Source organism: Euprymna scolopes, chromosome 5 (assembly GCF_053919585.1).
Source record: "Euprymna scolopes isolate OS-2025 chromosome 5, ASM5391958v1, whole genome shotgun sequence".
Classification (NCBI taxonomy): Eukaryota; Metazoa; Mollusca; class Cephalopoda; order Sepiida; family Sepiolidae; genus Euprymna; species Euprymna scolopes.
The window spans coordinates 81,538,637-81,550,839 of record NC_136486.1 but is presented as its reverse complement, the minus strand read 5'-3'; positions in this window follow the sequence as shown (position 1 = coordinate 81,550,839).

Here is a 12,203-nt window from a genome sequence, read left to right as displayed (position 1 = left end):
ACACGTGAATGTGAGTGTATGTACGCGAACGTGAATATATGTACGTGTGTGGATGTGGGCGCATATGTTTGTGTGCGCGTATGTATATGACAAGTAATATAGCTTGAAATGTGAACGCGTGTTTTTGTGTGAGACTAGAAAAGGCTCGCGCAAACTGTATTTTGTATAAACAATGGGTTTTTTTTATTATTTGATTTAATATCTTAGGACTTTACTTTACTAATTATCTTTTAAATAGACCCATAAAATTAATATTTATCTTTTAAAGGATTTTTACAATGAATTTATTTAACTTCAAAATTTAGCTGAATTCGTTAGCTCGCCGTGAAAACATTTTCATAACTTTTTTTTTTTTTTCATGTGTACAAATATTTTTTTCCTTTGGGAAATTAACTTTAGTCTTTAATCTTTCAAATACAATCAAAAAGTAGTCGGAAACCTACAAAAAAAAATTATGATAAATCGGCTTTCAAAACTTTTTGTCCCCCTTTTTTTGCCCGCCCATTTTTGCCCGTACCTAGTTGTCACAACACGAAATAATTATTTTGGCTTTTGAAATCACGGCTGCTTTCAACCTCTTCAGTATTCTTGTTTTGTTTTTTCTTATTTTTAGTTGTTTATCATTTTATTTTTCTTTATCGTCTTGACATGGCATTACTATACATAATGCTGCTACTCACTAAGATAAGATACAAGTTATTGTCGTTGAAGTAGCAAACTAGGACAAACTGTTATGAAAAGAGAAGACAAAAGGGGTGGGCGCTTTGAACGTGGCCTTATCATTTCACTTGAAGCGGAAACAGAAGTAGCGAAACCGACAGTAAGATGATTTATTATATCAGAAAAGAGGTGGGGGGGTGTTATAACTGCATGGTTTTCTGATTTGTAGACCTTACGCCTATCCAAGCACTCTCCACATCCATTGTATATATTTATAAACAATACTATATTTCTATCCAAGGTTGACAATCATTCCACCGACGTTGTATAAACATGGCGAAAGATGAAGCTTATTTGCTTCTCTTTATTACTTCGACGCGCATTGTTCGTATTTACATCTCAAGAAAGTGTGTCTATCAGCGGAGAATAGAAGTATGGTGGTGCGTTGGTGCGGTGCACTGGAAGTTGATTGCAGAATTATTTTTAACCTAGACATAAATTCAATCATTATGCACTGGAAGTTGATTGGAGAATTATTTTTAACCTATTACATTTTCACCCCAAACAAGGCACATTGCCACTTTGGTGTAGGGGGCTACTATCAGGGGCAGCAACTACTGGGGCACTATGTTGGGATTTGGGCAGCAAGATGTCGGTTCACGTTACACTTGAACTTCTGCATGTCAGTACAGTTAGGGAATCAGGGACCTGGAATGGAATTACAGAGTCTAGCGGTTCTGGGGAAGAAACTACTGGAGTAGAAAGATCTTTTACATCTAGGTATCTCTACTGTGTGGGGTGTGATTTAGCTGCCTGTCGGGTTTGTCGAGGGTGTCTACGTCGTGGGGGCACAAGTGTCTGCAGTTCGTCAGAGCATTCACCATTAAAATACTTGTAGAACAGGCAGAGAGATGATTTTTTTAATGACAAAAAATATTCAGGTCCGATAGTTCTAGGTGATTATGTCGAAAAGGGATTGGTTTGAAGTTATAAAAGCTCGAAATCTTCCAAAAATTGGCATTCAGCGTACACAAAGAAGAACTGGCCTGTACAGGAGGAATTAGTGCCTTGCAAAGAAAGGAACGTTATCAACGAACCTCTGGTGGACAGAGACAGAATACTCTTCTCACTCTTCTGCACATCAAGCTCAGCTTAATCAAGCATTTCACTAAGGCACAAGGATGATGATTGCATCACTTACTTGTGCTGGGTTTTTCCAGAATTGACCATGGAGAAGTTGAAAGCTGACATCTTTGATGGACCTTAGATCTGGCAGCTTATCAAAGATCCAGAGTTCAAAAACTTAATAAACGAAGTGGAATTGGAAGCGTGGAAGGCATTTGTTCTGGTAGTGAAGAACTTTCTTGGCAACAATAATGCAGAACTTGTCAACAACGTCAGCTGACTGCTTTCAGAAACCTGGACTGCAACATGAGCATCAAGATGGACTACCTATTTTCATATATGGACCGGTTTCCTGAGAATCTGGGTTCAATGAGTGACAAGCAAGGGGAGAGGTTCCATCAGGGCCTGAAAGAGATGGAGACCAGGTATCAGGATCGCTAGGACGCAATCATAATGACTGACTACTGTTGAAATCTGCAGAGAGTCCACCCTGCCACTTTGCATTCTAGAATTTCAAAGAAATAGAAGTTCAAGCCTTGAAGTTCGAACAATGGTAAAGCAACACACAATTTATGCGTATTTGCTTTTATCGATTCCCGCCATTCAATTTACAATAATCGATGATTTATTAGGTAATCAATATACGTTCTTGGCAAAACATTTATTGCTCATAAAAACATATTTAGGGTGCTTTGTGTTGACAAAAATCAACTGATAATGCCACAAAAATGTAATCGACTTTGTCACAAGATCTGATTCTTTTTTTTTTTTTCAAATCAACTTAGCACAAATAAACCTGACAAAAACCAATGTGTATATATTTGTATATGCATATTTGTCCCATCAGACAAAGGTTAGCGATTTTAAAAAAGGGTCTTTTCTAAGCATTTTAAGCAAGAAAACAAATTGCAAGTCAGACAACGTGTGCAACCTAAAATGAATACGAAAAGAAATTGTTTATCTTAAATAAAAAAAAATCAACGGTTTATGTTTTTCTCCTATAAGTAATCAATAATAATAATAATTTACATATGAACAATTAAATTAATTCTAATTAATTCTATGATTTTATATGAATACTAGAAGAATACCCGTCCCAGGTTGGATAAAATTAATTCCCCAAATAAAAATCAGGATATAATGAATTAACTTCAATACAAATTTTCATGCCTTTAAAACTACTTCAAAGAAATTTGGGGAATATTTATTAGTTGATGCTTATTATCAATTTGACAAAATTCTTCCGTCATTTTAATAAAATATAATTAAACTAAATATAGCCTACATTTAGATCTCTAACTCCTGGGAGTTGTGTTCCAAAATTAGTAATGATCAGTTAATTAGTTTAAGAATGAATCTTATTCATGCAAAAAAGTTAAACACAAATAATGTTAATTTTTCCCGTCATTTTTCAGGAGGCTACACACTAATGACATTTTAAACGCACGCATTCTTCTCGTCATGTAATTATTCGAGTCATAAAAAAGAGGAAACATTCCTCTGTTCATTTTGTGGCAGTGGATGAGAGAAAAGATGTTGAATCGTCATTTTGTAGTCGCATTGACGCATTGTTGCATCGGTACGGTATCTACCTTAACTCACCTTGTTTGATATAGAGAAAACGGTCATCAAGTTTTAGTTACAAGGACATTTTCTCCACAACTTAAATTAATTTTATTCAACAGTTTCATCAACATCATACATGTAATGGAAAGAGCTATGCAAACAAGAATATAAGAAATGGATTTGAGTCAATGAGTTCCCTTGCCAGAGACGAGGAGAGAGTGTCACGCTATCACTCGCTCCTTTTGTTGACATTAGAAAGTCGAAGACTCAAACAAAGCTTTTTTTTTCCATTTCAAAAACATCTCAAAAACTTTAACCCTGCGGTTCAATTTTCTCACAGCAAATACAAGCATTTAAATATTGAACAAAATCTAAATACTATCACGCAACATACTTTAGACCACAACAAATTCAGTCATTAATTAATGAAAACGAACGATTAATCAATTGTGATCTAGGCACATAAATTTCGTTTCAATGAGTAAAGCAAAGTTCAAAAAAAAAAAAGTGATTTAGTCAGTGGATTTTATTTCAGCTCCAAAGCCAATAGAGTATGATCCATTTTTTAAGTGATCTTTTTTTTCTGGTTGAATGTCTTATGTAATCCTAGAACGTTCACCATCAGGCTTTATTCTCCCATCTTTCAGGGGGGAGTAAGTTTATTGATTATTATCTGGTAAGTTCATTGATTGTTACCCGTGAATGCCCTTTAATGATAATGATTATATAATGTTGTCGATCAGTCTAGCCGTGACCTCCGTAAATAAAAGGCCGAGTCACAGAAAAATTGTGTCAACACTTAATAACAAACAATAAATAACTTTTAAAAATAAAAAAAACGATAAATATTTTTTTATGAAAACAAACTTATGAATCTTTTGTTATGAAAACGAACAATAAATATTTTTTAATGAAAACGAACGATAAATATTTTTATGAAAATGACCGATGAATATTTTTATGTAAACGAACGATAAATATATTTTAATGAAAACGAACGATAAATATGTTTTTAATGAAAACGACTAATAAATATTTTTTGTGAAAACGAACGATAAATATTTTTATGAAAACGAATAATAAATATTTTTGATGAAAAGGAACAATAAATATTTTTATGAAAACAAACGATAAATATTTTTTTAATGAAAACGAACAATAAATATTTTTTATGAAAAGGAGCATTGGAGCAATACATATTTTTTAATAAAAAAAAACAATAAGTATTTTTATGAAAACAAACGATAAATATTTTTTATGAAAACGAATAATAAATATTTTTGATGAAAACGAACAATAAATACTATTTAATGAAAACGAACAATAAATATCTTAAATGAAAACGAACAATAAATATTTTGTTATGAATACGAACAGTAAATATTTTTTATGAGAACGAACAATAAATATTTTTTAGAAAAACGAACAATAAATATTTTTATGAAAACGAACAACAAATATATTTATGAAAACGAATGATAAATATATTTTAATGAAAAGGAACGATGAATATTTTTTATGAAAACGAACGATAAATATATTTTTAATGAAACCTAACAATTAATATTTTTAAGTAAAACGAACAATAAATATTTTTAATGAAAACGAACAATAAATATTTTTATGAAAACGGACGATAAATATATTTTACTGAAAACAAACGATAAATATATTTTAATGAAAACTAACAATAAATATTTTTAATGAAAACGAACAACAAATACTTTTTATGAAAGCGAAAAACAAATAATTTTATGAAACAATAAATATTTTAAAATAAATAAATCGTTTTTTTTATAAAAACGAACAATAAATATTATTTATGAAAATAAACAATAAGTATTTTCATGAAAATAATCAATAAATATTTTTATGAAAACGAACGATAAATATTTTTTATGAAAACGAACAATAAATATTTTTATGAGAACGAACAATAAATATTTTTTTAGAAAAATGAACAGTAAAAAATTTTTTATGAAAATGAACATTAAATATTTTTATGAAAACGAACAATAACTATATTTATTAAAACAAATGATAAATATATTTTAATGAAAACGAACGATGAATATATTTTTAATGAAAAAGAACAATAAATATTTTTATGAACACGACCAAATAATATATTTTGATGAAAACAAATAATAAATATTTTTATGAAAATGAACAATATGTTTAATGGAAACGAACGATAAATATATTCGTACTTAAAACTAACAATAAATACTTTTAATGAAAACGAAAAGTAAATACATTTTATGAAAACGAACAATAAATATTTTTAATGAAAACAAATAATAGATATTTTTAATGAAAACAAACGATAAATATATTTGGATGAAACCGAACAATAAATATTTTTGATGAAAACGAACAATAAATATATTTTACGAAAACGAACAATAAGTATTTTTAATGAATACGAACAATAAATATATTTATATGAAAACGAACAATAAATATTGTTTATGAAAACGAACAATAAATATTTTTATGACGACGGACAATAAATATTTTTGATGCCAACGAACAATTAATATCTTTACTGAAAACGAACAATAAATATTTTTAAAGGAAAAATATTATTTATATAATAATATAATATATTTTTCTGAAAAAGAACAAAAAATATTTTTTATGAAAACGAACAATAAATATTTTTTATGAAAACGGACGGTAAATATTTTTTATGAAAACGAACAATAAATATTTTTTATGAAAAGAACAATAAATATTTTTTAAGTTAAAAATTTTTTTAATGAAAATGAACGATAAATATATTTTTGAAAACGAACAATAAATATTGTTTATGAAAACGACCAATAAATATTTTTTGATGAAAGCGAACAATAAATATTTTTTGATGAAAACGAACAATAAATATTTTTTATAAAAACGTACGATAAATATTTTTATGAAAACAATAAATATTTTTAATGAAAACGAGCATTAAATATTTTAAAAGAAAAAAATATTTATATAATAATATAATATATTTTATGAAAAGGAACAATAAATATTTTTATGAAAAGTAAACAATAATTATTTTTTACGAAAACGAACGATAAATATGTTTTGAAGAACGAAAAATAAATATTTCTTTGAAAAACGAAAATTAAATATTTTTTAATGAAAACGAACAATATTACAATGAAATCAAACGATAATATAATTTTATAAAAAAAAATCAGAAAATATTTTTATGAAAAAGGAACAATAATGATTCTGTATGAAAACGAACAATATATTGTAATGAAAACGAAGAATAAATATTTTTATGAAAACGAAAACTATATATATATTTAAATGAAAACGAACGATAAATATATTTGTACTGAAAGCTTACTATAAATATTTTTTATGAAAAGTAACAACAAATATTTTTATAAAAACGAACAATAAATATTTTATGAAAACGAACAATAAATATTTTTGATGAAGCCGAACAATAAATATTTTTATGAAAACGAAAGGTAAATACTTTTTATGAAAACGAACAATAAATATTTAATGAAAACAAATAATAGACATTTAATGAAAACGAACAATAGATTTTTAATGAAAACGAATGCTAAATATATTTTTATGAAAACGAACAATAAATATTTTTATGAAAACGAAATATAAATATTTTTTTAAGAAAAATAAAAATAAATAATTTTATGAAAACGAACAATAAATATTTATATGAAAACGAACAATAAATATATTTTAATAAAAACGAACGATAAATATTTTTAATGAAAACGAAGAATAAACGTACATCAAATACTTTTATAAAAACGAACAATAAATATTTTTAATGAAAACAAACCATAGATATTTTTTAATGAAAACAAATGATAAATATATTTTGATGAAACCGAACAATAAATATTTTAATGAAAACGAACAATAAATATTTTTATGACCACGAACAATAAATATTTTTAATACAATCGGACGATAAATATTTTTGATGAAAACGAACAATAAATATTTTTAATACAATCGTACGATAAATATTTTTCATGAAAACGAACAATAAATATTTTTAATACAATCGTACGATAAATATTTTTGATGAAAACGAACAATAAATATTTTTAATACAATCGTACGATTAATATTTTTCATGAAAACGAACAATTAATATTTTTAATGAAAACGAACAATAAATATTTTTAAAGGAAAAAATATTATTTATATAATAATATAATATATTTTTCTGAAAAGAACAATAAATAGTTTTATGAAAAGGAACAATAAATATTTTTTATGAAAACAAACGATAAATATTTTTATGAAAACAAACGATAAATATTTTTCATAAAAAGGAACAATAAATATATTTTAATGATAACGAACAATAAATATTTTTTGATGAAAACGAATGATAAATATTTTTCATGAAAACAAACGATAAATATGTTTATGAAAATGAACGATAAATATATTTAATGAAAACGAACGTTAAATATTTTTTACGAAAACGAACAATAAACATATTAATGAGAAGGAACAATAAATATTTTTTAGAAAAACGAACAATAGATATTTTTTATGAAAACAAACAATAAATATTTTTTATGAAAACAAACAATAAATATCTTTATGAAAACGAATGATAAATATATTTTAATGAGACCGAACGATAAATATTTTTTATGAAAGGAACAATAAATCTTTTTATGAAAACGGACGATAAATATATTTTAATGAAAACTAACGATAAATATATTTTTAATAAAAACTAACAAAAAATACTTTTTATGAAAGCGAAAAATAAATACTTTTATAAAAACAAACAATAAATATTATTTATGAAAACGAACAATAAATATTTTTATGAAAACAAACAATAAATATTTTAATGAAAACGAAAAATACATATATTTTTAGGAAAACGAACAATAAATATTTTTTATGATCAGGACCAATAAATATATTTTTATGAAAACGAACAATAAATATTTTTAATGAAAACAAACGAAAAATATATTTTTATGAAAACGAAAAAAATATATTTTTAATGAAAACGAACAATAAATATGTTTAATGAAAACGAAAGATAAATGCTTTTTATTAAAACAAACAATAAATATTTTAAATGAAAACAAACGATAAACATATTTTGATGAAAACGGACAATAAATATTTTTTATGAAAACGAATAATAAATATTTTTACGAAAACGAACAATAAATATTTTTATGTAAACGAAAATGAAAAAAACAATAAATATTTTTAATGAAAACGAACAATAAATATTTTTGATGAAGACGAACAATAAATATTTTTAATTAAAACGAACAATAAATATTTACAATGAAATCGAACGATAAATATAATTTTATGAAAACATCAGCAAATATTTGTTATGAAAACGAACAATAATTATTTTGTAAGAAAACGAACAATATATATTAATGAAAACGAATGATAAATATTTTTATGAAAACGAACAATAAATATTTTTCATGAAAACGAAAAATAAATATATTTAAATGAAAACGAACGATAAATATGTTTGTACTGAAAACTAACAATAAATATTTTTATGAAAAGGAATAACAAATATTTTTTATAAAAACGAACAATAAATATTTTATGAAAACGAACAATTAATATTTTTAATGAAAACGAACAATAAATATTTTTAATGAAAACAACAATAAATATTTTTAATGAAAACAACAATAAATATTTTTTATGAAAACGAAATAGAAATATTTTTTTGATCAAAACGAAAAGTAAATAATTTTATGAAAACGAACAATAAATATTTATATGAAAACGAACAATAAATATATTTTAATAAAAATGAACGATAAATATTTTTTATGAAAATGAACGATGAATATATTTTTATGAAAACGTGCAACAAATACTTTTATAAAAACGAACAAAAACGAACGATGAATATTTTTGATGAAAACGAACAATAAATATTTTTATAAAGACGAACTATAAATATATTTGAATGAAAACGAACAATAAATATTTTTATAAAACAAACAATAAATATCTTTATGAAAACGAACGATAAATATATTTAATGAAAACGAACGATAAATATATTTTTAATGAAAACGAACAATAAATAATTTTATGAAAACGAACACATAAATGTGTTTTATAAAAACGAAATATAAATATTTTTATGAAAACAAACAATAAATATCTTTATGAAAACGAACGATAAATATATTTAATGAAAACAAACGATAAATATATTTTTAATGAAAACGAACAATAAATAATTGTATGAAAACGAACACATAAATGTGTTTTATAAAAACGAAATATAAATATTTTTATGAAAACAAACAATAAATATCTTTATGAAAACGAACGATAAATATATTTTTAATTAAAACGAACGATAAATATATTTTTAATAAAAACGAACAATAATTTTTTTAAGAAAACGAAGGATAAATATATTTTAATGAAAATGAACGATGAATATATTTTTGTGAAAACGAACAATAAATATTTTTTATGAAAACGAACAATAAATATGTTTTTATGAAAACGAACAATAAATATTTTTAATGGGAACGAACGATAAATATTTTTATGAAAATGAACAATAAATATATTTAATGAAAACGAACGATAAATATATTTTTAATAAAAACGAACAATAAATTTTTTAAGAAAACGAACGATAAATATATTTTAATGAAAATGAACGATGAATATATTTTTGTAAAAACGAACGATAAATATTTTTATGAAAACGAAAGATAAATATTCTTATGAAAACGAATAATGAATATTTTTAATGAAAACGAACGATAAATATATTTTTATGAAAACAAACAATCAATATTTTTAATGAAAACGAACGATAAATATTTTTAATGATAATGAACAATAAATATTTTTTGATGAAAACGAACGAATGTTTTGTGAAAACGTGCAATAAATATTTATAATGAAACGAACGATAAATATTTTTAATTCAAACGAACAAATAATATTTTAATGAAAACGAACGATAATATATTTTTTATGTAAACGAACAATAAATATTTTTAATGGAAACGAAGGGAAAATATTTAAATGTAAACGAACAATAAATATTTTTAATGAAAACGACAATAAATATTTTTTATGAAAACGAACAATAAATATTTTTAATGAAAACGGCAATAAATATTTTTTATGAAAACGAACAATAAATATTTTTAATGAAAACGACAATAAATATTTTTTATGAAAACGAACAATAAATATTTTTAATGAAAACGACAATAAATATTTTTTATGAAAACGAACAATAAATATTTTTAATGAAAACGACAATAAATATTTTTTATGAAAACGAACAATAAATATTTTTAATGAAAACGACAATAAATATTTTTTATGAAAACGAACAATAAATATTTTTAATGAAAACGACAATAAATATTTTTTATGAAAACGAACAATAAATATTTTTAATGAAAACGACAATAAATATTTTTAATGAAAACGAACAATAAATATTTTTTATGAAAACGAACAATAAATATTTTTAATGAAAACGAACAATAAATATTTTTTGATGAAAACGAACTGTAGCGACTGTTACATATGGCCAGAACACATTCACGACAGGAACATTTTAAAAGTAATCATGATTTACAACACTCACGCGCAGAAATACAACATCGTGATCAAGCAACTCACACACATGGAATTAAGGAACTATGTTACGTTTCCGCACGTAGAGATGCAACAAATAGGCTTTAATGTCCAAGAACATCGCTATATAAATATTTGTCACTAAAAATTATATTAGTTTTCCCTCTAAACTCTCAACTACAGCACGTCATTCACCCAACATGCCTTTGCATGTGTCATGCACATGAACCTTAATTCTCATCATGGAAAGTTATCACATTGAATGAGAATTTAATTCTTCCTTTTAAACATTTTTTTTTTTTTTCGAACTACTGTTTTTTATGTGATGAACACACGTACACTTCCATTCTCATGAAAATGGAAGTGTACGTGTGTTAGGAAATGTTCTTCTTTTTTTTTTTTCTCTCAGAAAATAATCACATTTATTTTAAGTCACGTGTGACACTCTGGATACAATAAGGTCAGTAATTTTAAACTCCATGCTGTTCTCACAAAATCCTCATTTAGCTAATTCTGCATAATGAACACTCATTACAAGAAAACACTTACGTTGGAACAATCTGAACTAATATTCCTAACACGTAAATAAATGTTGTTTATTTCGTATTAATACAGTGATTTCGAGTTCTTTATCAAGTGTCGTTATTTTCCGGAGTTATTTCAATATTTTTATTCTTATTTATGTGAGAATGTGCATTGGTGAAGACCTATTAATCGGCGATCTGGTTAAATTTACCTTTAACGGTACCGCGGATACGTTTATCGTAGCCTCGGCGCATTCGCCGCGTCGAATCTACTCAAAACAGAATAAATGGCGCGCTGCAATCTGCATCAACTGTAAAACCCAGTTGCGCGCGCGTGGATGTATAAACATCGTTTCAGCTGCGTATACTCCACTCACGCAAATTCGGTGGGCTATAAGCTAAATTTCACCCGTTTACGCGGACGTCGTAAGAAGCATCTTACGTCATAAGAATGTTATTCTTTTCATCCAATCGGATTACAAGGAAAACAAATTTAAAAAAAAAAAAAATTCTGAAGGTCTCCGGTTGGAAATGTATAAAAAGGGCATTTTTGCGCGCAAACGAATCAGTCGACCTCAAGTCAGCATGCTGTAAATAACACCAACGTCGATCTCCGTCTGCGTGGATGTTAAACGCGCGCACGCTCAACAATTAATTCCTCCACATTAAGACGGACTTGTTACCCTGATGGACTTTTTATCTTTACCC